The sequence below is a fragment of the Ornithodoros turicata genome, chromosome 8, assembly GCF_037126465.1.
Source record: "Ornithodoros turicata isolate Travis chromosome 8, ASM3712646v1, whole genome shotgun sequence".
In the NCBI taxonomy this organism is placed as follows: domain Eukaryota; kingdom Metazoa; phylum Arthropoda; class Arachnida; order Ixodida; family Argasidae; genus Ornithodoros; species Ornithodoros turicata.
Genome location: NC_088208.1, coordinates 26440682 through 26467471, shown reverse-complemented (window position 1 = coordinate 26467471; position 26790 = coordinate 26440682).

The window sequence follows — 26790 nt, the reverse complement described above, 5'->3', positions numbered from 1 at the left end:
GAACATTTAAGCAGGGTCTTTAATATGGTAATAACCTCAAAGTGCTACGCGCAGCAGCACGCAGAACAAATGCCTCCTTCTCCTTCTTCCAGAAGCTCCACCAAGCAGAGGATGAGGAAGCTTTCGACGGGGATTGCCCGGATGAACGCCCCGTCAAGCGGCTCACAATTTGTTCGATATATTAATAACTCGGAGCTGGGGCGTAAATTGCCCCCCCTTCCCCCCACTTCATTCTCGCTTCCTGCAAGTGGAATAGAGTCCTTATAGATGGCCAATTCGACTGCCGTTGCAAGGCGGTGAAACCTAAGCCGGGGTATTTGATGCGGGAGTGGGGGTAGCGGCAGGAATATAGAGGTGTATATTATTGGAGAAGCTTAATGAAGGTCTGAGTAAAGCAACGAGCGAAACGTGAGTTCTGAGGATGCGGAGCGAAAACCTGTGCAGCCGTTAGTGAAGAAATGCGGTGCAATGGGTCTGTATCAATTAATTATGTCCTATTCAAGATTCCGTCATTGGCTGTGTCGTATTGCGCAACAAGTAACGTGAGCTCATGAGCAAGGACGATGATTATAGCTCACTTATAGCGTTTGTGAGGGAGAAAACGCGTCCTCATAAACGCATTCATCCGTAACTCCTTTCCCTCCTTCATAGAGCCCATAAGGGAGTGAGTCGTAATGACGTCACTAAGTGACGTAGAGAGTCCACCGCAAGTAGCGCCGTGAAAGCGGATGAGTGATGCTGACATCATTCAATCACATAGAGAGTCCATCCCAAGTAGCGCCCTGAAAGCGGATGAGTGATGCTGACATCATTCAGTGACGTAGAGAGTCTACCGCAAGTAACGCCCTGAAAGCGGATGAGTTATGCTGACGACATTCAGTGACGTAGAGAGTCCGCCGCAAGTAGCGCCGCGCATTGAACGTAGGAATCTAATTTTCAGTGGGGAACGAAACCACATAGCTGCTTGCTACGCTGATGCTAAGTCACACGGACCTCATTACGTCACGCCAGGAGATCGGGCAGTATGTCAAGGTGACGTCGCACTGATTATGGCTGCTTTTTCATCGCGTTTTCGCAAATTTAATTGCGAATTATTTTGCATGAACATCGAATATATTTTGCACGCTGTCTCCTGAAAAACTGCGTTATGAATGCAGCAAGATTTGGAGCACTGCTAAGTATTACGTAAAGTAAATGAAGCGAAACGGTTGTGTACCTTTACCCCTGTTATCCAGCAGCTACGTGAGCCAACAGCGGAGTCACGTTTTGCTGAGCAGCAAGAGCATTTCGGGGACTGACCTCTGCTGATGATCCCGTACTCCGAAGAAAGTCGTTGCACTCCTAGCTTTAATACGACGAAGCGAACACGGGCCAATATTGACATTGCAAAATTTATTAATTAATTGTTAATTGGTTAGACGTGAGAACAAAGCATGCAACGGAGGAAGCGCGTAGAAAACGATGTTGGCCGCATCTCTTATTCTTTACCATATCATATCGAATCAGTAACGCGGACGAGAACAGCAGGGAAAAAGAGATCGGAAGAAATGTCCGAAGATGTTTCTGACACTAACGTGATGACTTACAAATAACGTAACACGGACGGCCCAGTCGGTTCGCAAATCCTCTCCTTCAAAATCCCCTCTTGAAGAGACATCGTTTTAGTACAAGGATCTACGGAATCATCACGGAATCATCATCATCTCTATCATCTCTATCACGGAAGCCCTTCAACTTCCATAACCCCGGCGTTACCAGGATATCGCGTGCACCGAGCGTGCTCAGGTGGTAGGAGGGAGTGATTGCGTCAAATTCCTCGTGTAAGTACTGCCATAGTGTGTGTTGTGTATTGAGATTTTGAGTTGAGGGCGCACAGAGTTAAGCGTCCATCACCGGAAACGTAATACGTAAACAATTTACTCAGGGCTGTCAAATCCTTCGCTGGGAATGTAGACAGGGACAGCAGCGTCCGTCCGTGAACGATCAACTGAGAGGAAGCTACTGGAGCCACATGCATTCCTCCTTGTATGATCAGTGTCTCGCGTAATACGTTAGACATGTATTACATGTATGCGCATACATATGCAGGATGTTGCAAGTAAAATGAACTATAAGCTTAAAAAAAGGTGTAATATAGCTCGTGTGCAAAGTCAGTTCTTCTTTTTTGTATTAGCCCTAATTAATTATGTATTTTTTTTAAATATCAGTTCTGGAGTCGAGGGCAAACAGCGAAGTCGTAGGGCGCTTACAGAAACTTCGAACGCAGTTGTTTGTAATTAAGTACGGGTTACTTTGTTCATTTTTTTAGGGACACACACACAAAAAAAAAGGAGAAAAAGAAAAAAGAACGCGCGAAATTTAAACAATGCCACGTGACAAACGGTAGTGAGCCGCGATAGCAGCCACCTCAAGTCATTACACGTTTATTGTTGTTCTATACGCAGAGGAAAACAAACTTTCTTCGATCACAATACGAGGCGCCGGTACAGCGGCTGTTTTAAACGAGACAGATATAGTTGTTAACACATTATAAAGTATCCAAAAGCTCCCTTTGGTCTTCAAATGTAAAGTTAAACATAGCATAGCGTCCAGTATGCGGTGATCATATTTAGATTTACAAGAAGGACGCTTAAAGTATTGCTTTTCCTGTCACTATGCTCCAAACTCGGCGACAATGGTGGCATTTTGGGTTCGAGAGTAAATTTTGATCAGAACATATAGTACTCTTCAATCTTGGAAAGACTATATGAAGGGAAGTGCCTCAAGACTATGTTTCACGAAGAGTTCACTGCTACCGTTGACTGTGGATCATAAGGTTCCGTTCACACAGTGAGCAGAGCGATTAAACAACAATTTCTGTACTTATCACACCTTATGAGAAATTCCTACGAGTTCAAGACCTGTCGACCGCATCTATAAACATCCACTTGCCGGCTGTGTGCAGCCTGTTGCAACCTATACTATAGAAACCTATACTATTCATACCATACGTAAACGTAGCAGTGTGAATCAGGCTTCGCACTTGCGTTACCGTTTTCTACCGCAGAAATATTTCGGCTTCCGTTCCTTGTTTCTAATTCCAAGCTACAAATTTCGTTTCTGTTGCATCGTTCGTTACTAGAGAGTTTTAGGAAATCGTAAGCGCCCTGCGATTCCGACTCCGGATCACCGTCAGTCAATCAGATACAGTGTCAGCAACGTGATGTCAGCCACTCCAAAGGAATCAGGCGATTAGCTTATGATGTTCTCGGAAACGTTATCGTGAAACTCCTACGTTTTCCTAAAACTCCACACTAGGGAGTTTTTTTCATTATTCCATGTTAGCGTCGCGAAGCAACTGTGGCTATGAGCGGCGTACAGATGTGGACAGATGGAGAGAGGACAGCAGGAAGGAGTGGGGGACAGAGAGGCTAGTATGCGTCCTGAGCCAACTTGGGGGGGAACTGTGCCGACATTCGTCTGGAAGGTCTTCGGAAAAACCCAGGGAAAACCTCAGACAGCACAGCCGATGGTGGGATTCGAACCCACCACCTCCCCGTCTTCAGCGCGACCTTGGCTACCGCCAAGGAGCGGGACGCCGTAACCCGCGCAGTCATGCCGCTGGTAGAGAGTTTTTGTACATCGGACGAACTCAACGAAAGCGATATGATAAAAGATGTTATCAAATCCAAGCTTAGCAATGTGATGTCACCCGCTTCAAAGAAACTATGCCATTGGCTTATCATGTTTTCAGAACTGTTATCGTAAGCACGTTCCCATCTACTAAAACTCGCTACTGTTTTTTCCGGTAACGGTACGACTGTTATTAGTGAGTTTTAGTATATCGTACGATACCGCCTTTGCGTACGTAAGAGATAGCGTGGTGGTTCTGCGCAATGCGCAAAGCTCTGTTTATCTCTTGCGCGTGCGCAGAACCACCAACGCTATCCCTTACGTGCGCGAACGCGATAGCGTACGATATACTACAACTCACTCTTGAGTTGCTAGTAGGCAGTATCAGCAAAGCGTTGGTAAAGTTTCGTGCCCACCGGAGTCAATCGCAGTCGCATGTGACTCAGAACCTTATCCACTGATTGGTTCCGGTTGATACGGTTCGACGCAAGCGACGTTATCAACTGTTCGCTAAAACTCTCGACTGACTCTGGTGCTCCGTTAGCATTCCCTTCGGTCTAGGTGGTGCCTTAGAGTACGCATCAGGAGTAACAAGCCCGCTTGACAAGTCTAACCTCTACTTAATATCCCCCAATTAACGAACGAACATACATAACGCGAAACGCGACACAGAAACAATTTCATACCCGTACTAAACGAATGCATCATGAAGATCCTATGTTGCTTTTCCTGACATCCAGGAAATGTATTACTGGGAATAGAGTCACTAAATAAGCTACGTATAATAAGCGAAGCTTATTTAGTGACTCTAACTGGGTAGGAATACATTCCTTAGAAAGTGACTGGTGTCTTCGCATAACGATAATAGCAATTACCCGAACACAATACCAGCCCATAATTTTCGTTTCCGTTTCCGGTAATGGAGGGATTCTGTACGCGTTTTCGTTGTCGCCGCTAGCTCCAGTTTTGGTAGTGTGCCATTTCTGTTTCTGTTACTATTACTGTTTCCGTTCCGTGATTCATAGCATGCGTATTCACACCTGCGCGTAATGAAGAAGCGACATTTTCTCCGCAAGGAGCATACCACCAAAGTGCGTAGGCGTCATTGTGAGATTACTAGTTAAGGGGGCGACGCTCGAAGACTGCGCACATATATCGCATTATCCCTTCATTACGGCTTCATTAACGGGGAGCGTCGGCAGAGAGGGACCTAAGTGAATTACGCAGCGCCAGAGATGGCAATTCCTGAGGGCCTCGACGCCAATGACTGATTCTAATGACACGCAGAGGATGCTGACAATGCTACATGCGTCACAAATTATGATGCGGATGCTCACTGCGGCTAACTGGAAATGTATTATGGCGCATGATGCCATGGACGCTCAGAAAACGTAAGGGTAAATTTCAGGGCCGTACGAATAGTCATGTTAAAACCGGAGCGAATAGTTGCGTATCTGAAGCAAGTAATGAGTGAATAGCTACATAACTGAAACAAATAAGAAGGAAATATCTGCATAACTGAAGCATTTAGGAAGTGAATAGCTACATAACTGAAGCAAATAAGAAGGAAATACCTGCATAACTGAAGCATTTAGGAGAATAGAATTACTGAAACAAATATGAAGCAAATTCCTGCACGACTGAAGGAAACATGAAGCGAATACCTGAATGACTGAAAGAAATACGAAGCTAATAGCTGCCCAACTTACGAAATACAAAGCGAATAGCTGCACAAGTGAAGCAAATACGAAGCGAATACTTGAATGACTGAAGCAAGTAGGAAGCTAATAGCTTTACAACTGAAGGAAACCCCAAGCGGATACCTGAATGACTGAAGTAAATACGAAGCGAATAGCTGCACAACTGAAGTAAATAGGAAGTGAATACCTGCATGATTGAAGCAAATATGAAACGAATACCTTAATGGCTGAAGGAAATACAAAATGAATACCGGAATAAATGAAGGAAATACGCAGCGAATATCTGCATAGCTGAGGCAAATACGAAGCGGATTCCTGGCTGACCGAAGCAAATACGAAGCAAATAGTCGCGCAACTGAAGCAAACACAAAGCCAATAACTGCACGACTGAAGCGAATACAAAGCGAATAATTGCATGACTGAAGCAAATGTGAAGCGAATTCCTGCATGACTAAAGCAAATATGAAGCGAATACCTGAATGAATGAAGGAAATACAAAGAGAATATCTGCACAACTGAGGACAATATCAAGCATAACTGAGGCAAATACGGAGTGAATTCCCGCTTGACTGAAGGAAATATGAAGCTAATACCTGAATGACTGAAGGAAATATAAAGCGACAAGCTGCATAACTGAGGCAAATATGAAACGAATTCCTGCGTGACAGAAGCAAGTACGAAGAAAATAGCTGTTCAACTGAAGTAAATACCAAATGTATAGCTGCATGACTGAAGCAAATCAGCAAATACGAAGCGAATACCTGAATGACTGAAGGAAAAAAAAACAAACAAGCGAATAGCTGCATATCGTTAGCAAATACGAAGCGAATACCTGCTTGACTGAAGCAAATACGAATCGAATACCTGAATGACTGAAAGACATACCAAGCGAATAGCTGCATAACTAAAGCAAATACGAGGCTAATACTTATGTAATCGAAGTGAATACCTATACTGGTGCAGGCGAAAGCAAAGCAAAATCGAATAGCCGCATAATGCCGCTGCAGGAGACTCACAAGTGTTGTTGTGGTACCCAATGGCTTCGATTGAATGATGACAACTGAGGAAACACATATACAACGTTATAACGTATAACATATAATGGCGTCTCAAGATTACTGACGGCATTTCAACACACTTCCGAAACCTTGCTAGCGTTCTAACGACCACTTCCTACGACAACAACAACAACGAGAACTCGAAATAAATGCATAACAAATGAATGAAGTGACGACGAAAGAGAAAAATTTCCGCCACTTAATTTTTGGCTCACTACCCCAAGCCTCACCGGTCACTATGTGATATATGAAATGATGATCCAAGTGCTTTGTATGATCACATCCAGCAGAAACAGCATGGGGGTGGGTCCCCCAACGACACCGAATATCCTCTGGATGTACGAATAATGCCCTTACGGATTCATACGTCCGATAGATATCTTAGAGATATCCATCGGACGTAAGGACATTATTCGTACATCCAGAGGATATTCGGTGTTGTTGGGGTCCTTGTGTATAGGTCTACAGGGATATTTACGGCACAGTATCGGCAACAAGATGCTAAATACCAGTAAGAGAAAGCACCGCAACACACGTGAAACGCGGAGCGTCTTCCCGCAGAGTGAGTCTTGCTAAGTGAAGAGCAGTTCACTGTGCAAAGACTGGCTGCACAATGTCGCAGGTGGAGGCGTGATACGAATCTTCATGTGAAGCAACGCTCACTTCGTTGTATACTTTCTCTTGAGGCTCTTTTGAGCTTGCTTACGCGTACAGATCCGGAACTATTTAAATACATTCGGTTTCAAAGTTCCGTGCGATATTGAATTCAAAGTTCTGACACAGAATTTCATATTCCATTCGGAATTGGAATCGAATACACAATCATTCGCTTGAATATTCGAAAATTCCGAACACTCGCGCAGTCCTGTAGCGACCCACCGCATCATCATCCCATTTATGTGTGTGTGTGTGTGTATGTAGTGAATTGAATCCTACCATGAACATGCGAGGCTTGTACCCTAGGTTACAAATGTAAAGTAGATGGTGAGCAAAAAATATGAGATCGTCTCATTCGTACGGAAAGCCATTGGATTATATAGTCGTGATATGATTGATGTCTTCTGCGTCGCGAACTGCTTTCAGGAACTCTGTTCACTAGGAAGGAACTGAAAAAGCTGACGGGTCATCAAGAGCGTAAACCCTCGTACGTAATACCACGCAGCGACAACCTGAGCCGCTGGTAGACTGATTTCCAAACCCGTCGGACACTTCTAAACAAATTCGTCACCGTGCAGCCCAGGTTTTCGGCCCCCACTTCCAGCGCAGTCCAATCCGATTTGGCAACCAATTCCGATGTCACGATAACTCTGTCAATCTAACCGCAATATCCGTTCTGTGTAAGCAAATGGAAAAGGGACTGAGATTGGCGAGGCGACAAAAAAGAAAAAAAGCGAAGGTCGCGTGCGAGATACACGCATTTATTTCGGCGGGGAACCCTATTTCGTATTCGCCTGCAAACTTCAGAAAAAAAAAAAAAAAGGAGAAGAAAGAGAAAAACGATAGGCGAACCAAAGAAGAGAAGGGAGGGTTTTGGGTTCCCCGGAGAAGGGGGAAGCAAAAAAAAAAAAAAAGAGGACAAAAACGCTAACGTTGTCATATACTTCGACATCTCGTCGGCCTCAAATCGAGCACGCAAATCCCTGATCGGAAGCACCTGAATCCCAAAACATGATAAACTCGAATAGAGACGGGAGTAGGAAATACAAGAACGAGAATGGCAACGTGTAGCGGGCAGGAAAAGTTCGTGGCGCTGTGCGGAAACTGAATAAAAGGTGGTTGGTCGGGAGCCTGAGACTCGGGCACGATAAGTGGAGGTGAAGGAAGGAAGTAAAACGGTTAGGAGGTATGAAAACTACAAGTAATGTTCCACGACACTCTCTTTTTTTTTTCTTTCTTTGTCTGCCAACTTTTGTGGGTCGTTTGAAGTCCGAGGACTGATTCAGTCTTCGTTAAAGGAAAATTTCTCCTCGCACAATCAAAGGCTTTAGCGCTCCTTTAAGAAAGATTCGTTTCGGTGCAGTATGGGAGAGGGGGACCGATTACGAAATCAAAATGACAGGAAAAACGAGCCTGGCAGCGAACTGTTAATTGGTGTCCTCTTGTCTTGCCTCGTCCCTTTTCGCCACATGCGAGAAAACACGAGGTTCCTGATGTACTATACGCAGACAAAAATAGAGACACAGTACAACATGAAGTAATGAGACAAATGTAAGGGCCACTTCATTGGAAAAGCAACGAATTCGGAGCACCTTCAAGGTGGTCCAACACTTTCCCATGGACACTCGGCTCTCAAATTGATGTTCCATGATTCATAATTAATTACGGGCAATACAACAATATCCTGACTAGCGAAAGATGCCTGCCGATAATATAGAGCTTGTCGCAATCGTGTACGACATTCCATCTTGCTTGAAGTCACACGGTAGCACCAACACCGCGAGACGGTCTCTATATCCTCAAATCACATTTATTATATTTATTTATTTGATGGATACTGCCGGCGAACAGTTGGGGGTCAAGGCACGTATTAACGCAACCCTAGCAGATAAACGAAACATGCGCGTAATACAAGACGGATTGCTCCGTGGATAGATACAAATCAGACCGACGCACACTTTTTCGTGTTATGGCATTGTTGTTTCATTGGGGCAGCCAGACGCTAATAGCAACTGGCCAGTTAACTACCAGAGCGGCAGAGGGACCGCACTGCTGGGAAGTCGAGCGTGGCTGCCTTTAACGATAACAGGATTGCTGCTGTATAATATTATTTGTGGGCATGCGCTGGCGAGATGGATGGGGATAACCACTTCAGTAATTGCGAATTCCACTGTTTTTCTTTTTCTTTTACCTTTTCTTTTTCTTGTGTGTTCCCAGTCGAAGAATGCGTGTTTCATCGGTCGATCGAGAGTGGGTTCGCGTGTTGCGTTGGTCGTTTCTGATCAAGTCGCAACATGTCCGTGCGCTCGTTTTCATGCTCTCCGAAGAAAGCTTGGGTTCGACCGGGGCTCTAACAAAAATCCTGTCGTCATTTCCGCATCTTGCGAGGCAAAGTAAAAACGGGCCAAACTTATCAGGAGGGTGACTGTTTTTCGTTTTTTCCCTAGTGTATTCCGATTGAGTTCTACCGTGCTCAATCTCCTTGCAATGTAGAGCGCTCAAGTGCGTGCTCCAGGTAAACCAGGGGAATTTGCCATAAGCGCACACAGCCGACAGAGCTACGCAGGAGGTCTTAGAGCAGTTTTGCCTCAAGTGCTGACATCACGTTTTATTATTGCTGTTGTATAGTTTCGAGCTCCCAGCCGTTAATCTACGAAAGGGCATTTTAAAGAAAAGTGTGGCTATGTTTTAAGTGCTACCACGTCGGGAGTCACAGAGCTTGATATAGTCCAAGTACTAATTCGATAACAATATTTGGATGCCTTGTGATTCTCATCAAGCATGGGTGAGACCACCAGGAAGGTAAGAAACAGGCATAGAATCTGGTTAATTCGCTCAAATACAACCGAGTACTTTAAGGATTGCCAACTTATGAATGAACCCTTTCTAAATCACCTTTCTGGGAAAGGGTGTGGCATCCAGTTACCACCACCGCCAAAAACATATACACTGATGATAATGAATGGGGAAGTTCGCCACCTCGGTCGTGGCCCACTACCCCAATGCATGACGGGACTGCATGAGATGTAAAATGACAATGAGGGGACGAGATGGGAGAAACGGTAGCAAGGCCGCAGGTCAGGATCAAATAACATAAAGGAGACCGGTGTCTTGCAAAAAAATCCAGGAAAATCTGCAGGGCACGACGGTGTTGCAAGATGTCTGTCCAGGACCCAAGGACTGTCGCCAAGGTGAACGGAGCGGCAGTGATTGACTTCTAGTTACGAAATGTGTAGGAAAACCATTGGTTCATAGACACGAATCGCCTTCGTGTGGCTTCTCAACTAAACCATCCACGACAAAGCTTCTCGCAAGGCAACTCTAACGCGACGTTCATATTTATCTGGCTACGCGACCTCGAATTAAAAACAAGACAGTGCCTGTATGAGACACGTCACGACAAGTCAGCCCAGGATAGGCACAACAGCTTCAAAAGCGTAGCAAAGCTTCCTCGAAGGCCCTGAGCGCAACGAAATATTTGTGTCGCAGCTGTAGCGCAAGCATGCATTATGCTCACAGCAGTCCCCTAAGTGCAGTCGAAGTGAACAGCTAAATCTAGGTCCCGCTGCATGATGGGCTAAATTACGGTATTTATGTGCCTTTTTTTCTTTGTTAAAACTCTACTCTCATAATTGAGGCACACGCATTTGCATTTTAAATATATTACACTAGGGACTTGTCCTCGACGGATTAATTAAAAGTCCTGGTCGTTAATTCTGCGCGCGGGTTTCTGCAAAGCCCCTCCGACAAAACGCGCACAAAGGAAAACAAAACGCAAGTATCTTCCTGAAATGGTCATAAGTCAGACAGCAGCTCGTGTCGGTCCTTCTGAAAATGAAAGGAAACATAACCCTTTGTTATCTCAGAGTAAGAACTGAATGGTAAGCCTGGTTCATCAGAGGACAGAAAAGACGACACTGGAGAGAGAATTAGCTTCTTTAACGCGAGATTATATTAACTGAGGCGCGGACAAGCTGGCAGCTGATAACATTCGAAACAAAAGAGGTTAGGATATATTAAACTGACGACAATGAGATGAGTTCTCTTTCGAATCTAATTAATCGTGTTAGAAATATTACGATACCTTTTTTTTTCGAAACTCGTCTTAGTTCACACGGATCGCTTAGCGCATGAAAAGCGAATGAAATGATTTGAAAAATTGCGACGGGTAAAGCCGTACTGTCCGTACCCTAAGCAAAGATGATTGATTGATTGGAAAAATAATAATATGGAGATGCGAGCCCCGAGAAAGCTAAACAAACGCTGTCACAGGCTTTCGTGTGGTGCTCAGAATCACAACGCGAAGTATTTCAATCAAATTCTCAGCAAAATTATTTGTAATTAAATTTCGTAGCAAGCGCTATCGTTGCCGTGACGTCACTGCCAGTAACTTCCGGTTCCTATTTCCGCCAAGCAATCACGCCGCCGACTCGAAGGAAAAACTCGCTGATTACGTTTAATCACATCTCAAAACATCAGCTCCCGTGGCATAGTAGTTAGGATGATCGCTTTCCACGCCGAGACTGGGAAGTTACACGGGTTCGAATCCTGTCACCGGCTGTGGTGTCTGAGGTTTTCCCTAGATTTTCCGAAGACTTGCCAGACGAATGTCGGCACAGTTCCCCCTGAAGTCGGCCCAGGACGCATACTAACCCCCCTGTCCCCCACTCCTTCCTGCTGTCCTCTCTCCATCTGTGCACGTCTGTACGCAGCTCATAGCCACAGGTGGTTCCCGGTGCTAACACGGAATTTAAAAGAAAAACATCTCAAAACAGTCCTTATTGCGATGACATGTACGCGTAACGCGTAGTCGATTAAAGCAGTAATCATCTAAATCAGCCTCTCTAAATGAGCTTCAGAAACGAGACGACGGTGGTTCAACTGTCGCACGTACTTTACTAGCTAGCCGCACGTGGTTTACTGCCGCAGTGTTGCTTCAGAAGTCATTTATGTCCACGTTTAACTTAACGATCCCCAAAAAGTCTAGCTAAGCTATTCAGGGCTAAGTTAAACTAAGGAGAGTTTAACAGACTTCAAGAAGCTGAATGTCAAGGATTCCTTCCTGTTCTGTTACTGCTAACAATATTTGTTTTTTTTTAGTTCCGTGTTATCACTGCGAACCAACTGGGGCTACGAGCGGCGTACAGGCGTGGGCAGATGAAGAGGACAGCAGGAAGGAGTGCGGGACAGGGGGCTAGTATGGGTCCTGGGCCGACTTCAGGGAGGAACTGTGCCGACATTCGTCTAGAAAGTCTTCGGGAAAACCCAGGGAAAAGCTCAGACAGCCCAGCCGGTGGTAGGATTCGAACCCACCACCTCCCAGTCTTCAGCACGACCTTGGCTACCGCCAACGAACGGGATGCCTTAAAGGACAACGGAAGCGAAACTTCTCAATTGCAAGAAAGGGTCCGAACAAGGTGTAAAGCTATGACGTATAATTGTGGTGCCACTAGTATTTTGTGAGTATACGGTGTACGGATGGGCATATTTTTGACGACTACGAGCCCGCTGAGCCGCCGGAAAGACGCGATCGTCCATGGGGCGCGGCCGCTGTCGGGAAGCGTTGCGGGAGAATCTCAGGAGCGCGTGACGTCAAATATTCCTTGAGCTCCATGGGCGGCTGCCAGGTGAATGGGATAAACACGGCGAATTCCTAACAATAACGCCCTAAGATGTTCGATTCAGAGATGCCGTGGAATCTGAGGGCATTATCTCCGATGAGAGATGGGTTCACATCTATGTTTCTTCTTCTCCTTTTTCTTTTTTTCCCCGCCAGCGGGAATCAGACGCACGCCGAAAGACCAAGTGGAGGTAACGATTTCTGCCTTCCGTTTCCGTGAAAATACAGAAGGGACCGCTCCTTCTTTCAGTTTGATGTACTTCTTTGACAAGCCAAGGCTAATGAGCCCCACCGGATTTGTTTTGAAACACTCGTCAACAAAATGTGCTGCGCACGAATCTTGTTTCTCCTGTCTCCAGGTAGGCATAGACGGATTCGCGGCGAGAATAAGTTTCCCGTCTTTCGGAAAAATTGAAACATGACGGGTATCGAAAAAGTCAGACATCGGCGGAATTTGAACTACGCATCTCTCGATTGCTAGTCAACGAAACGAGTCAAGGGAAACGAGACGATTTCGCAGAACATTAAAAGGCTTTGAATAAAAATTTAATACCCTTTCAAAAATAATTACGCGAGAAATTTGTCGCCTACAATGCCTAAAGACGGAGCCAAATTTGTCAACTTATGGGTCCGTCGTTTGAGCAGAAGTAAGCACAGGAGCTGGGCCTACGGTCACCGCAAAACTACGAATAACCGAGTGAACCACAGGAAAAGTGCATGTCGTCATGCAAGCGTCATGTACGAGATGGTCACTTCATCAGTCGTCACAAAGCGCACAGCCATTAACTTTAAGCGAGACGAAATCCTACTGGCTGGATGAACTTCGTCTCCGTCTATCGGCAATTTCTGTAATGCACACCCAGAAACTATAGCTGCTTGTGACGCTAACAATTGGAGGGAGCAATGTTGAGCTGATGATTATCTCCCAATAGGCGATGAACGGACGGCTGTGTGTTCTGACAGATGATGCTCTCCATTGAATTGCGTATGCCAATGACGGTACGCATTCTGCATACAGTGGGATCTGTTTCACTAGTCGTACAAGTACGGGTCTTCCATCACTCCTGACAATGCACTTAGGCGGAGCAAAATGGAATGCCCATGTGTAGCATAGGACTTATATACGACTGACGCATATATTTTCGATGGAATATTGTACCCGCTGTCGAGATCAAGTAAGTGATCATCACTACCCTGTTTGTTCAATAAGAAGGTCAAGATGTCCATACCGGTATCAGCATGGGTACGCCAATAAAATATATAATTAATACAAAAGGGCGATGGTGCAGGCAAGCTGGTATGAACTCACGGTGAGGGGCATCGAGACTCGGTCAATCAAAGACAGACAACAGAAATTGTTGTCTACCTTTGTTCGACCGTGTCTCTCGGTGTCCTTCACCATGAGGATATAATTAAAGGAACCATGAAATGATCTTCGCGAATGCCGAGTACTCTTCCAGAAACGGCTCTCACGATCCCCACTATCATACACACATCGACTTTTAACCGTATTCAGTGCACCGGGGACGCAGTTACCACGCAATAATACCGGGGCATGACCATAGGATACATCCCTTCGAAGCGGGCTTACGTCGTTGACGTCGGACCATTTCCTTGTACGCGTCGCTCCTGGCGGCGACAAACGACATATTGAGAAGACGACGAAGCAATGGTGACTAATTAACACAGCGTGGGTGTAGCTGGCATTTTTTAAGGATATAGCAGGATAGCATTTGTTTTGAATGGTATAGCCTGATCCTGTGGAAGCACACAACACGTGATGCACCCCAAAGACCACACGAAAACTTGCTAAGAATTTTCATAACACGCCATGTCTTCATGCCAACTATCAGGGCGACGCTCGTACAGTTCGACGCAACACATTTCAGGTAATTACAGGCATTGCGAGAAGCCTTAAAGCGCATGCGCCAACACCGGCGAAGAGAAAGTTGAGTCCTTGAGTTGAGTTGAGTTGAGGCGTGAGTTCTTCGTCGTCATCCACACGAAACCACCTTTCTTCATACGCCCAACGGCGCTAATGCAAAGCTCACGCTTCCTTCGGTGATGCTTTTACGGCGGGAAACGGAAGAACCATACGGCCGACATTTATGCCTTTCATGTTTCGGCAGTTGACACATTATAGACATTGCGAGAAAAAGCTTCGCCAACTCGCGTCACAGCCTACAGCATGTTTTCATGTCAACAAACATGGCGGCCGCCGCCAGAAGTGGCTGGGCATGCGCATACGCGTACCCAGAAATGGTCCATTGTGGACCGTGGTCCACTGGGAGCACAAACCCAGCTGGACCACGTGCATGGTTTCGGATTGGACAACAACGACGTCGTATATCTGCAGTCTAAACCAGTAGAAATATGGCGAGACGCAAATTGTCAGCGATGGAGGAAGAGATTATGCGACGCACACGGCGTCTAAGAATCGTTCAGTACGCTGCCGCTCCCAAAAAGGCCACCGACAGAGACACTTTATGACGAAGAATAAGCTCAGAGAGGAACTGAACGTGCTTCGGCAACCATTGATTTGATTTGATTTGAAGAAAAAATAAAATAGATCATAACCAAGTTGTCAACTATGCTGACAATCAACGGCTACATTACACTTCTGGTAGGATTCTGTGTCAACGATTAGATACGATCTTAGCTCTAGGTCAAATTAAAAATTATTTCATGGCGAAGTTTCATGCAAGCTTGCTTGCAAAATTGGCAATTTGCTCGCAAAAGACCGTCCGCGAATCGGCAACATCCCCTGTGTATGATGTCACGGCCAGTTCGCCTCGGAGGCAGGTCGTAGCAGTTCACGGCAGTGACTAGTATCCATTATTCGCTACTTGAACGATTTTCAACTTCATATTTCATAGGGTGAATGCTTTAATACCGAGGAACAAATTGAAAATGATCGTAGGAGTGTCAAATATCCTTTCATGTTCCCTTTAATATCTCATAATTTTTGCAATCGAAGTACAGCACTCGCGACCTAGTGACTGCATCGTGGTTGAGATATAAATGTACTAAACCAATGAGAACCTCGAGATTCAATCGGTTTAATATTGCCTCACCTGCATCCTTCAAACAGAACTTCCTCACCTAACATGCCGAAGGCTAACCACTGCAAAGAATGATAACTTATCGACGTAAACAACGATAATTAGCCAAGGCAGGTTACTTGAATTGATAGCTTATCACTCCTGATTTGTGGACAGAACAGGGCGTACGCCTTTTTGTGACAATTAACATAACTGGATAAATGTCACAAAAAAGACATAGTTTTCAACACACCAGGGGAGAGAATGATGTTATTCAGGATCTGTAGAATCTAAATTTCTAAAATTTTCGGCTTCTTTCATCAGCGGACCGACTCACAAAAAAAAAAAAAAAAAAAAGAAACGGAGCGGAAAAGAAAACCACTTGCTTTGATACATTTTCCTGGTAACTGATCATTTCCATAATTTATTTCTATGTGCATGCGTTTTGTGTCTTATTTCTTTATTTGTTCGGTGTATTTGTTTCGTATCGATATCCGGCGCACGCATCTGGCAAGAGTTACCCACCGAACGTGCAGCTTCGTCGAGCCTCTGTGCTTACGGAATGGCATTCTGCCGGATATACTTTCCACCCTCCCGATGTAAAGTGCAGCTAGATTTTACTCTTACGTTCGGAAGCGCCGCGCACTTTCCGAAGCTCCGAAGAGCTCGAGAGAGATATTGGCTGCGCGCGTTCTGCCTCCAACTTTTCCTTTAGCGCTCGGCGCACTCTCAAATACATAAAGCCAGGAGAAAATATTTCTGCGCGGGTTCCACTCTCCGTGCATGGCGTGTTCCTTGCCCTTAAAAGCCGCAGAAAGAATCGAGGTTTTGTTACCCGATAAACGGCGTACGGGCGCATCCGAAAAATGCCGGCCTTTACTTGATTTTCGAGAGACTTCCAGAGCACGGTGCCACCTCCACATTAAGTTCACTATGGCGCGTTTCATTGGCAGAGCCAGGGCAAGGTTTTGCCCCGGGAAGGGGCAAAAACTGTTCCATATGCAGAATCGGGGCATGCGTTCAATGTTCCATTGCCAGAGCTAGGGCAAAGTTTTGTCCCGGGAAGGGGCAAAAACTGTTCCATTGGCAGAATCGGAGCATGCGTACAATGTTCGATTGGCAGAGCTAGGGCAAAGTTTTGTCCCGGGAAGGGGCAAAAGCTGTTCCATTGGCAGAATCGGGGCATGCGTTCAATGTTCCATTGGCAGAGCTAGGGCAACGTTTTGCCCCGGGAAGGGGCAAAAAGTGTTCCATTGGCAGAATCGGAGCGCATGCGTTCAATTTTCCATTGCCAGAGCTAGGGCAAAGTTTCATCCCCGGAAGGGGCAAAAACTGTTCCATTGGCAGAACCGGAGCATGCGCTCAATGTTCCATTGGCGGAGTAGGGGCAAGAAATTTGCTCCAAGGAGCGATATTTTTTGCCCAGGCGATTTCCTTGGGGCAAAGCCACCGGAACACGACAGACAAGGGGAAGCATGCGCGCGATAAGTGAGGCCGTGATGTTGGAGCTTTCTTTTCTTTTTCTTTATACTCGTGTGTCGCGCAGGTAGTCGCGCGTCTCTTGAACAATGAACAGCGACAACAACAACAATAAATGAAGGAGTAGCGATGATGACATGGGGTGTTTCTCCGTGGTAGCCAAAGGACCATACCCCACTTCACAGAGGTTAATATGAGAGGATGAATCATGGTGAACGCGAAGCGACGACGGGTCGGAGCTCTGTTTAGAGCTCTTCGATGAGTCCGGTGGCTTGCACGAAAGCAAAACGGGAGCGAAGAGTCCGCCACTGATGCGCAGGGGAGCTCCATGGGTCAAGCACTTTGGACCAACTGAATGGTCTATGGTCATCCCGCTGTATTGTGCGATTCTGAAGCAGTTTGCTGAACCCCACGTGGTCAAAGCAAACCTGAGGAAGCATGCGGGTCAAGCGCTGTGCACAGAGCGCGTACCGCACTTTGAATGCTTACAATGACAAAGCAAACCCGTGCGACCCCGCCAGGAGCATGCACTGAAACACCACCCAGCGCGGGGCAAAAGTTGCTCTCCCAATGGAATTCGCCACGAGAACCGTACGGAGTTTGCACGGGGAGGCGTCGCGCCCGAAGAGGTGCACCAGCGTACGTTTCTCAGTGGTAAGCGTGCAGGCCATGTCACGTCGAGACTGGGAGGTACCCGGGTTCGAATCGCGGTGCCGGCTGTACTGTCTGGGGTGGGGGGTGGGGGGTTCCTGGGTTTTCCTGAGACGCTTTCAGACATATGTCGGCACAGTTCCCATAGAAGTTGGCCCAGGACGCACATTCCCCAGGGCGTCAGTCGTGACGTTGCGGGCGACAACGGCGAGCCCTTTCGCCCCCCCCCCCCCGAAGAAGTGCATGTTCGTCGAGCAGAGAAAATCTTGCGAATATAGCAAGTAGAGGTTACGGGGAGCGCCTCCCGTCTAAAATGGCGAAAAGAATGATAATACAAGTGGACTTCATCAGAAAAGTCATTAAGAGGAGTTTGTATTCCTTGAGAAGATGACTGACGAACAGCTATGTCCTTTTCGCGAAATAAATATTAATAATTGGGTGTTTACGTAGCGAGACAACTGAGATCATAAGCGACACCACAGCGGTCGGTCTGTGGATTGCTTTTGCCCACCTGAGGGTTCTTTAACGTGCGATGAAAGCTCATCACACAGCCCCCCGTATTTAAAGGTACTGTAAAGCAGTAGACAAGCATGATATGCCGGTGATGTGAGTAGAGACTTTGTTGCTTCTAAATGCCATATGCGGAACCATACGACCGACAACGCGCTATAAATATTTTTTATTTGCCATGAAAGATGCGGCGTAGTGGAGCGGTGCGACGCCTGGTGTCAAACAACCCCATGTACAGCGGGCAACACTGAAAATCGGTATTACACACTATTACATCGGAACTTCGTTATTTTAGTAACTATATTATTAGTTTCCCTGTTTACCTATGCATTCTGAAACCCCTGTAAACAGTGGTTTTCGCGAAGTAACCCAGCGCTGGCCGCTGTTCGATGGAAGCTCTCCCTACTGCTCTGCTGCGCCTGCGCGCTCCTTCTGTTCGCGGCCTCTTTCCAACGAACAAACTCTCTCTGTGAACCTCTGCGCACAAACAAGTCCCGACGCTGTCTGGCTTCTTGAACGTCTGACACATTTTTTTCAACGGCTCAGCATTTCATTTCAGTTCGCTTATCCGTTTATCCTCAGATGTGGATCGTTGTGGGGATTGCAAGGGCGGATTTTATGGTGGATTGTGGTGGATTGCTATGTCGGGCCCAGTGTTATACGCATGCCATGTGGTTGCCGCCGTATGTGGCAGGAGTACGGATTCATTTCGAATACATAGTACAGTGTCGCCCGTAATCTTTAGTTGTAATCTTCTAATTCATTGGACCGTCGATTGGAATGAAACTTGCGCAGTTTTTGTCCAGGTGGCTTGGACTATCGAATAGCCACACTAAATGACATTTGATCGGTGCTGCTTTACAGTACCTTTAACGTCCCTCGCGGAAGACGGCGTGTCTAAGCAACTTGTACCCTGCCACCAAGTTGCTGGCGTCCTCGGCCGGGTTCGAACCCGCGCGATCTTGGGATGAGAGGGCGACTGAGCCGACTGAGCCACCGAGGCCGGTCTCGCGGAATAAAGAAGTGTGACGGGCATTACGAGATGGTGTACGAAAACTGAAAAGATCAAGTATAGCTTTCACGGAATGAAAGGTGGTGTTACTTTACCACTTACGCAAGAAAGAAAATAGACACGCGTTGCCTATTGTCAGATGGAAACCTTCGGGCACAGATCTCTAGATAACAGTTGAAGACGGAATCGAAACGTGCAGCATTCGTTTACGCGATGCAATTCCACGCAAATGATCCAAACTCTTTAACAGGTAAATGAACGGATGTAAAGGGAACGTCCTTGCAGTTTTGATCACGCAAGTCCCTTTACGCCCTACAGGTAAGTCCACGAATTTGATTGGCTTTCTTGACAATATATTCTATAATATATCCTAAATGTAAGGCGATGGTCTAACAAGATGCCAAGGTCTTTAGCAGCAGACACCCTTCATAGCTCTATATTATGCGGTGCACAGACGAAAACAACTGGGTTAACTTTGTTGACGAAGACACTTAGTTAGTCTGTCTGTATTCAAAACTCGTCCACCAGAAGAGATACCACTTGGCAATATCATCAACGTTGCTCTGTACCGATAGACGGAGAGGGAGAGAGCCCAACGTGTTGGATACGGGAAGAAAAAGTTTCAAGGCATCCGCAAATTTGACAGGCCTTCCACGCTTTAATGCATGATCTTTGCCACGTAATCCACCGAGAAGGCGTGACCAACTTTTACAGTGTCCAGCCTTCCATCGAGACGGCTCAGAGACTATTGACAAAATTGGAGGCACATATACCACAGTATTGAAGTTTACGTATAAGAAGAGAATGGTTAACTAAGTCAAAAGTATTGGTTCAGTCAAAGTAAACGGCAATCAATTTGACATTGTTATTTGCACCTTATTTCTTTTCTTTTGTCATTTCTTTCCAATGGAGTGCACCTTGTGTTCAATTGACATATCTTCCGTTTGTATAAACATAAAAGCCCCGTTGTACTACCCGAATTAGAAATTTCAATGCTAACATTATTGGTTTGGTTTGGTTTTAAGAAACAATAAAATGGAGTAGGCCCAACTCCACATCAATTGCACCAGCTACTTTGGTTAAAAAAACTCCTGTAATGATGACGTCAATGAAGAGGAGGAGGATGGTGATGATGCTGATGATTAGTGGTGGTGGTGGTGGTGGTGCTGGTGATTCTGACAGAAAATGATTGCACACACACTGTGACGTCACAGAACGCCCAAACACGCAACACGCGTATTTGCTAATGAGTTGTTGCGCGTGTTTGCTATGGAGTTGGAAATAGAAAAGAAAAATATGGAGATGATGGCTCCTACAAAACAGAGGAGCCGCCTAACCTTATCTTGAAAAAGTATTGATCTATTTTCCGCATTCTAGAAAGGGTATTAGTGAAATCCCTTCCGAGCAACTCACCAACATACGAGGAGAGTCTTCGCGGCGGCAGGGTTCGCGTAGCAAAGCTGTGTCCGATTATAATGGAACAGGGAAACTGCGCGTCGGCTGCAACCGCAGACGGGTTGCCCTTCCTCGTTAAAATGCGAAGAAACTCGGGAAGACCGCAGAGTTGTCGGAAGAATCTCAAGGCAGCATTCGATTGGATTATTCAAGAGGGCGCTTGTGGTATACTTCACTACACGCTGGGGAGTCTCGAAACGCATTCCCCGCCGTTATATGCTAATCTTGGTATCTGTTTGGAAAGTGTTGGCTTCAGATACAGGTTGGAACGAGTTAGGAGAACGTTTGTACCAGAGTGAAGTGTGACAGGCTAGGAAGATGTATGCATGAGGAAAGTTGGAGGCGAAGGCGTAAATATGAGATAGCCAAAGGAGATGTTTAGAATGTGTGTGTGCAAACGTTGCTATCAGTGAAAATCCATACAGAGGGAACGGATTGACAGGGCCAGAGAGAAGTATTCTGATATTAATTAAACCGACTAGGAGGTTTCGCGGTAAAAGATTTTCTGAAAAAGTTACTTCCTGTCGAGAAACTCCACACCAGCAAATTTTTCCGATTAAATGTGGACCGTTTTTCAGATTTTTTCTTTTTTTACCTACGCGAATTTCAAGTCGCATCCTTCTTTCATGTTCCTCCTTCTGCAATCTAGGAGCGGGCCGGGATGTGCAATACAGATCCCGGCGCGGTCCCTCATTGCCACGCCATCGTGTTTAAAAAGTAACTGTCGAGTGATATTGACATAATTTTGCTTCTGATGATGGGACTTGCAAGAACCCCGAAACGTCATTTCATGTCATTGTTTTCTTGTTGCACGCCGGTGTGCACAACACACATAAAGTATTATGCGATACTGTTTATATTCACATTATTTACGATTCTCCGTGTGACTCTGCGCGAAATATATAAGAACCTATGCAGTGACGTCACTAGGGTTACGCGCCACCCGGTGAGGGAGCTCGGGTACAGCACACACAGACAGCCATTCACTCTGCTCACACCGGCTAGCCCTCCTTGACACGCTATAAGAAAACAATTATGGTCTGCTTCCTCAGTACGACGCATGTGTGCAGAGACAATGGCGGAATGGACAATGGCGGAGACGCGACACTTCAGCGCCAGAGAATGAGAGAAACCAAAAACGCACGCTTGGACGACTAGGGCAATTCCCAGGGCGGTGGGTAAGGGGGAGGAATCTATAAAAGCAGTGTCGTTTTGGTTGTAGTAAAGTTATTGTTGGCAGTAAGTGCCAGTCTTTGTCTTGTGCGTTTCTTCTCCGTCAAGTCTCTCTTATGCACTCGTTCTCACTCGTAGGCGACTGGGAAGGGAACGCCAGAAATGTAAATCCATTCATACTCAAAAGTGTTATATTCGAAAATTGCAGTACAGGCTAGGCCCAGCCACTGAAAAAGCAAGGCAGACGACATGTACAACAGGATGTGGCGTCGCTCTGTTGTCTACCAATCGGAAAAACCTTCCGTAACTGCAAAACGGCTTCGCTCCCCTTTTCTGATTAGACCCCTGTAGTGCGCAGCCCACTTAGTACACGCTACGACAGGTTGTCTCTGCTCGGGGTGTGAGTAAAGTTTGGAGAAATCATGCGACAATAGTGTCCGTCCAATCACAAGGCAGCAATAAGGGGGCATTCGTAGACCGGCGTGGGTTCGCAACTAAACCACGTGCGCCTCAACCTTGAAATATCACCCCACTTATTTGGGAGGGGGTCTAGTGAGGGCGCTCCACGGGCAGTAGGGGAGAGGGGGAGACTGGGGAGCTGCGCAGGGAGCCGACCTACTTGCATAGCGTGTAGAAGTCTGTAGCCGCGTTTACATGCATACATAGGTCGACTAACCGTGTTAGTCGACTTTTCTCGCCCAGTCGACTTCTACTTTACATGCGGGAGGCTGGGGCGACTGGAAGAGTCCCACACGCCAGGCGAATTACGAGCGACTTATCCGAGAGAAGCGCCTTCCTCAAGTCCGACAACAAACATTCGACGCTTTGGAGTCAAGCTGTGATGCAATATTCATTTCCAGGATGATACAGAGCATGAAATTCGTGCTCTCTTTATCTCAAATGCACCTCTGCTGATTGCGAGGAAGTGACGTAGCGGACACGACTTTCAAAGTCGTCTTTGCCGGTTTACATGGCAGTCGACAGCAGTCGCCTAAAGTACCCAACGTTATCGATTCAGCGGCGTTCAGTCGACGGCTTATTTAAGTCGTCTTGCAACCGTTTACATGTGAGCCATGTGTCGCCTTCTGCCGTCATCATGTAAACGCAACTGGTGACATGTCAAAAATAAGCACGCTGAAGTTTCCAGCCCGCTTCACGAGAGGCAACGTAATGAATTTTCTCTTAATGAATGGAATAAAACCGAACAGATAAGGCTTCCCATTAAACACAAACATTTTTAGAAGGGAAGTCGTTGCATTTAACATTATTTCACTTTCTAATTCCAAGCCCACGGATTCCTCTGTGTCATTAGGGGGTGCTGTAATAGTCTCAGCGAAAAGGTACACGCACCAACGACGCACGTAATGCAATGTAGGCATTCACGAAGCGTGTATGGTCTAGAGATCTGAGCAGCAAACGGCTGGATCGTGTATTCCGCATTAATTAATTCAACAAACGCTCTCGCTACGAAGTAGAAGATGCTAATCATTCAACTGGCAACCTACCCCGGTTACTGTCTTCGCGGGTGGCACGTGTTTCTCATTCCAGGAACCATTTTAGGAACTGAGCACTTTGAATTATTGAGCCGTACAACGGTTCATAAACATCCGTCTACACGGAGACACTTGACGTAGGAGCATGTTAAATTATACAAATATATTTCGAGCCCATTTAGATAAGAGAAAACTCGAAATCTGAAGCCGAGCAAATGTGAATGCTCCGACTTGAACGTGCTCACATAACGAACATAACCGAACATAACCACAAACATACGCACATCTTTCGTTTCAGGCATGTTGGAGTCCCACGGCTTCATAACGTTGAAGGCGATTCTTCGACTTATATCTTTCAATCAGTATATGAAAATGAACCGTCAGTTTCGCCTGAAATTGATGAGGGGCAAGAATTTTGTGTCTTGGTGCGCAAGGGCTGTCTAGATAATTGACGATAGTTTCTGACTTTACGTCACGAGACAACAATAGTGAGTTTAGTATATAGTATACCTAGGGTTTCACGCTTTCGGTTTTAATCGAAAAAGACCGAAAAGCATATGCCAAGTTAAAATTTTCCTTCATTCGGTTTTAATCGAAAAACACCGAATACAGAGGGACGTTCCAGGAACGATGGCAGAGATAAATTGCTGCACATGCCCAGCAAGTTGTTGATGCAGATCAGAAAACGATACAGAACTACGATGGTTGCGAAAAATGTCCGTTTACTTAGTCGTTAGCCGTAAAACGCCACCGCAGCGAACAACGCCATGTCGAATGAGCGTCGTGCGGAAATATTACATTGTGATTTCTATCCCCCGACAACTGTCGAGTAAACAAGGAACACGCCAGTAAAAACATCGAAATACGCCGATTTCGTGAAAATCAATGAGCACCGCAAAACATACGCCGAGTCCGCCGAAAAATAAATCGCCGAATCGCCGTTGCATGCGCAAGCGATGGCGTGGAGGTTCTGCGCAATGCACAGATATATCTCTATGTCTTGCGCGTGCGCAGAGCCCCCAACGCTATCCCTTACCTACTCAAAGACGATAGCGAATACGGTACACTAAAACTCACTAATGATCGTTCGGGTCACAGTGGTCTGTCTGTGAAATAATAGTGAGTTTTAGTGCAGCTGGGGATAGCAAGGGATATCGTTTGTCGTTCTGCGCACGCGCAAAACATAAAGAGAGCTTCACGCAGTACTCAGAACCACCACGCTATCCCTTACGCACTCAAAGATGATAGCGTACAATGCAGAAAAACTCGCTAGTTTTTGCCCACCTGAGGGTTCTTTGACATGCGTCTAACTCACACCACTCGAGTAAGACGTCGTGTATATGCAACTTGGACAGTTTGGGACAATTAACAGTTTACGGAACACCGGGGTGTTGCATTTCTCCACAGAAGCGACACCCTAGAAAAAAAAAAAGCGCTCATACTGAAAGATGGATAGAATAACCGGTCACCAGTTTCTTATTTGATCTCTTCCTGACATCTAGCAGGGGGGCCGTCAGGATGAGGAAGTACATCAGCGCCGCATTCCGTGAACTTTTGTCCCCAGCTGTACACGGTTGGATACCCGGCCGGCATCCAACCCGCAACCTTAGAATCAGTAGGCGGACACGTCAGCAACGAGTCCACCGAGGCAGATTTTCAATTAAAGGAACAACGAGGTAATATTTAACACGGCTCGAAACCCGGCCTCATGAGTCAAGCTGTCCATCGGGAACTACAATGCAAAATATTTTCGCTATGCGGCGTATTATTACCGCGCAATCAAATTTACAAAAACAGTCGGAGAAAGCAACCGCGGCCGGCCGGCACGATCCTCACGTGACGTAGGCATGCCCCGTGCCTTTCATCTTTGTTTCCTCCTTCTCAGGTCACGCGCTGCTCGTGCACGCTTGAGCTGCGCCGGTCCAAGTCACGAGGGGAGTAGACTGCGTCACGATGTTCCCTCATTCTCACATTCTCATACGCTCCTTCCAAGAGCGAACGTTGTTTGAAAGGTGTTGTGGTGTAAAAGGCGTTGTTTGAACGTTGTTTGAAACAGGATCCTCGCGCGCGCCGGAGGTCATTTGCGCCCGGCGTTCTTTCGCAGGAGCTCATTTTATTCGTTGCAAAACAACGACGCAGCTGGAAAGAAAAGAAGACACCGTCGATTCATTGGTGGATCCGACGGAAATACGTGAGCGTTAAAACTCGAAAACCTTTTAGGAACTGCCCTTCACAACGCTACACAACCCTACACATGACCCCACAGAACGCTAACGCAAGACAGCATCCGTAGCCAAACGAGCCTTTCACACTTGCTCGTCTCGCGGCCTCAGCGTTCTTTCGCCGCCACCCCTCCGCACAGCTTTCATAACCCATGGCGCGCCCACGCAGACACGTCCGAACCTGTCGACCACCAGGCTGCACTGCCGGCGCGCCGCGTCGCTGGTGTCGCGCCCTCTCCTTCCCTCCTTCTCTCTCCACTCACCGCGTGCCACTGCGCCACTTCTGTGGCTACAGACAGACCACGCCGCGATTCTTTCATAGCGAGTACTCTAATGCTAACGTACTAAAAGAGAAAGGTAATCTTAGTGCAACTATTCGCTGCGAGATCGACCCATGGGGGCGACACTGTCACCTTTCTAGTGTGGATAACACGTGGGCCGATGTTCGGAGTTGATGGTTCTCTTCCGTAATTCTTGTGTATATTCACCGGAAGATCATTTGTGCCGCGATGGTACGATATACTGTTCGGTTCCCCAATGCTCCATCTACTGCGCTGAATGCGGAATAAACATGTAAAAGCAGACGACGCGTCCACACTACGGTACCTCTCCGTTGTCCGCAGCACGCCGACACCGTTCGATCTCGGAGCGAAAAATTAGTTATATTTGGGTTACGGTTACTGATCAGGCTGATACAGTGAAGCACACTATCGGTTTGCAATATTTATGATTGAGAATGCAGTTTCGATGCGACGACAAGAATACAATTGTATTCTTAATCTTCTTCTTCCATTAATGGCGTCTAGCGATCGAATTCACGACGAGCGGGCAGCATAGTGCACCTGTATCGAGAGATAAAAAAAACCCGCCTGACCCATAATGACCTTGAGCACAAATCCAATAAGACTTGTTGGTTCAGCATAAAGCTTGTAACGACCTCCAATTACGGGTAACTTCCTTGCGCGGTAACTCCTCCCACGTGTTTCCTCTTTCGAAACTTCAATCAATACAACGAAGAGGCACGTTTTCATTCTGTACCGAACGGTTGCGAGAGAGAGAAAGAGAGCCTTCGGTACGTCAAGACGGGGAGTCCAACATTTCCATCAG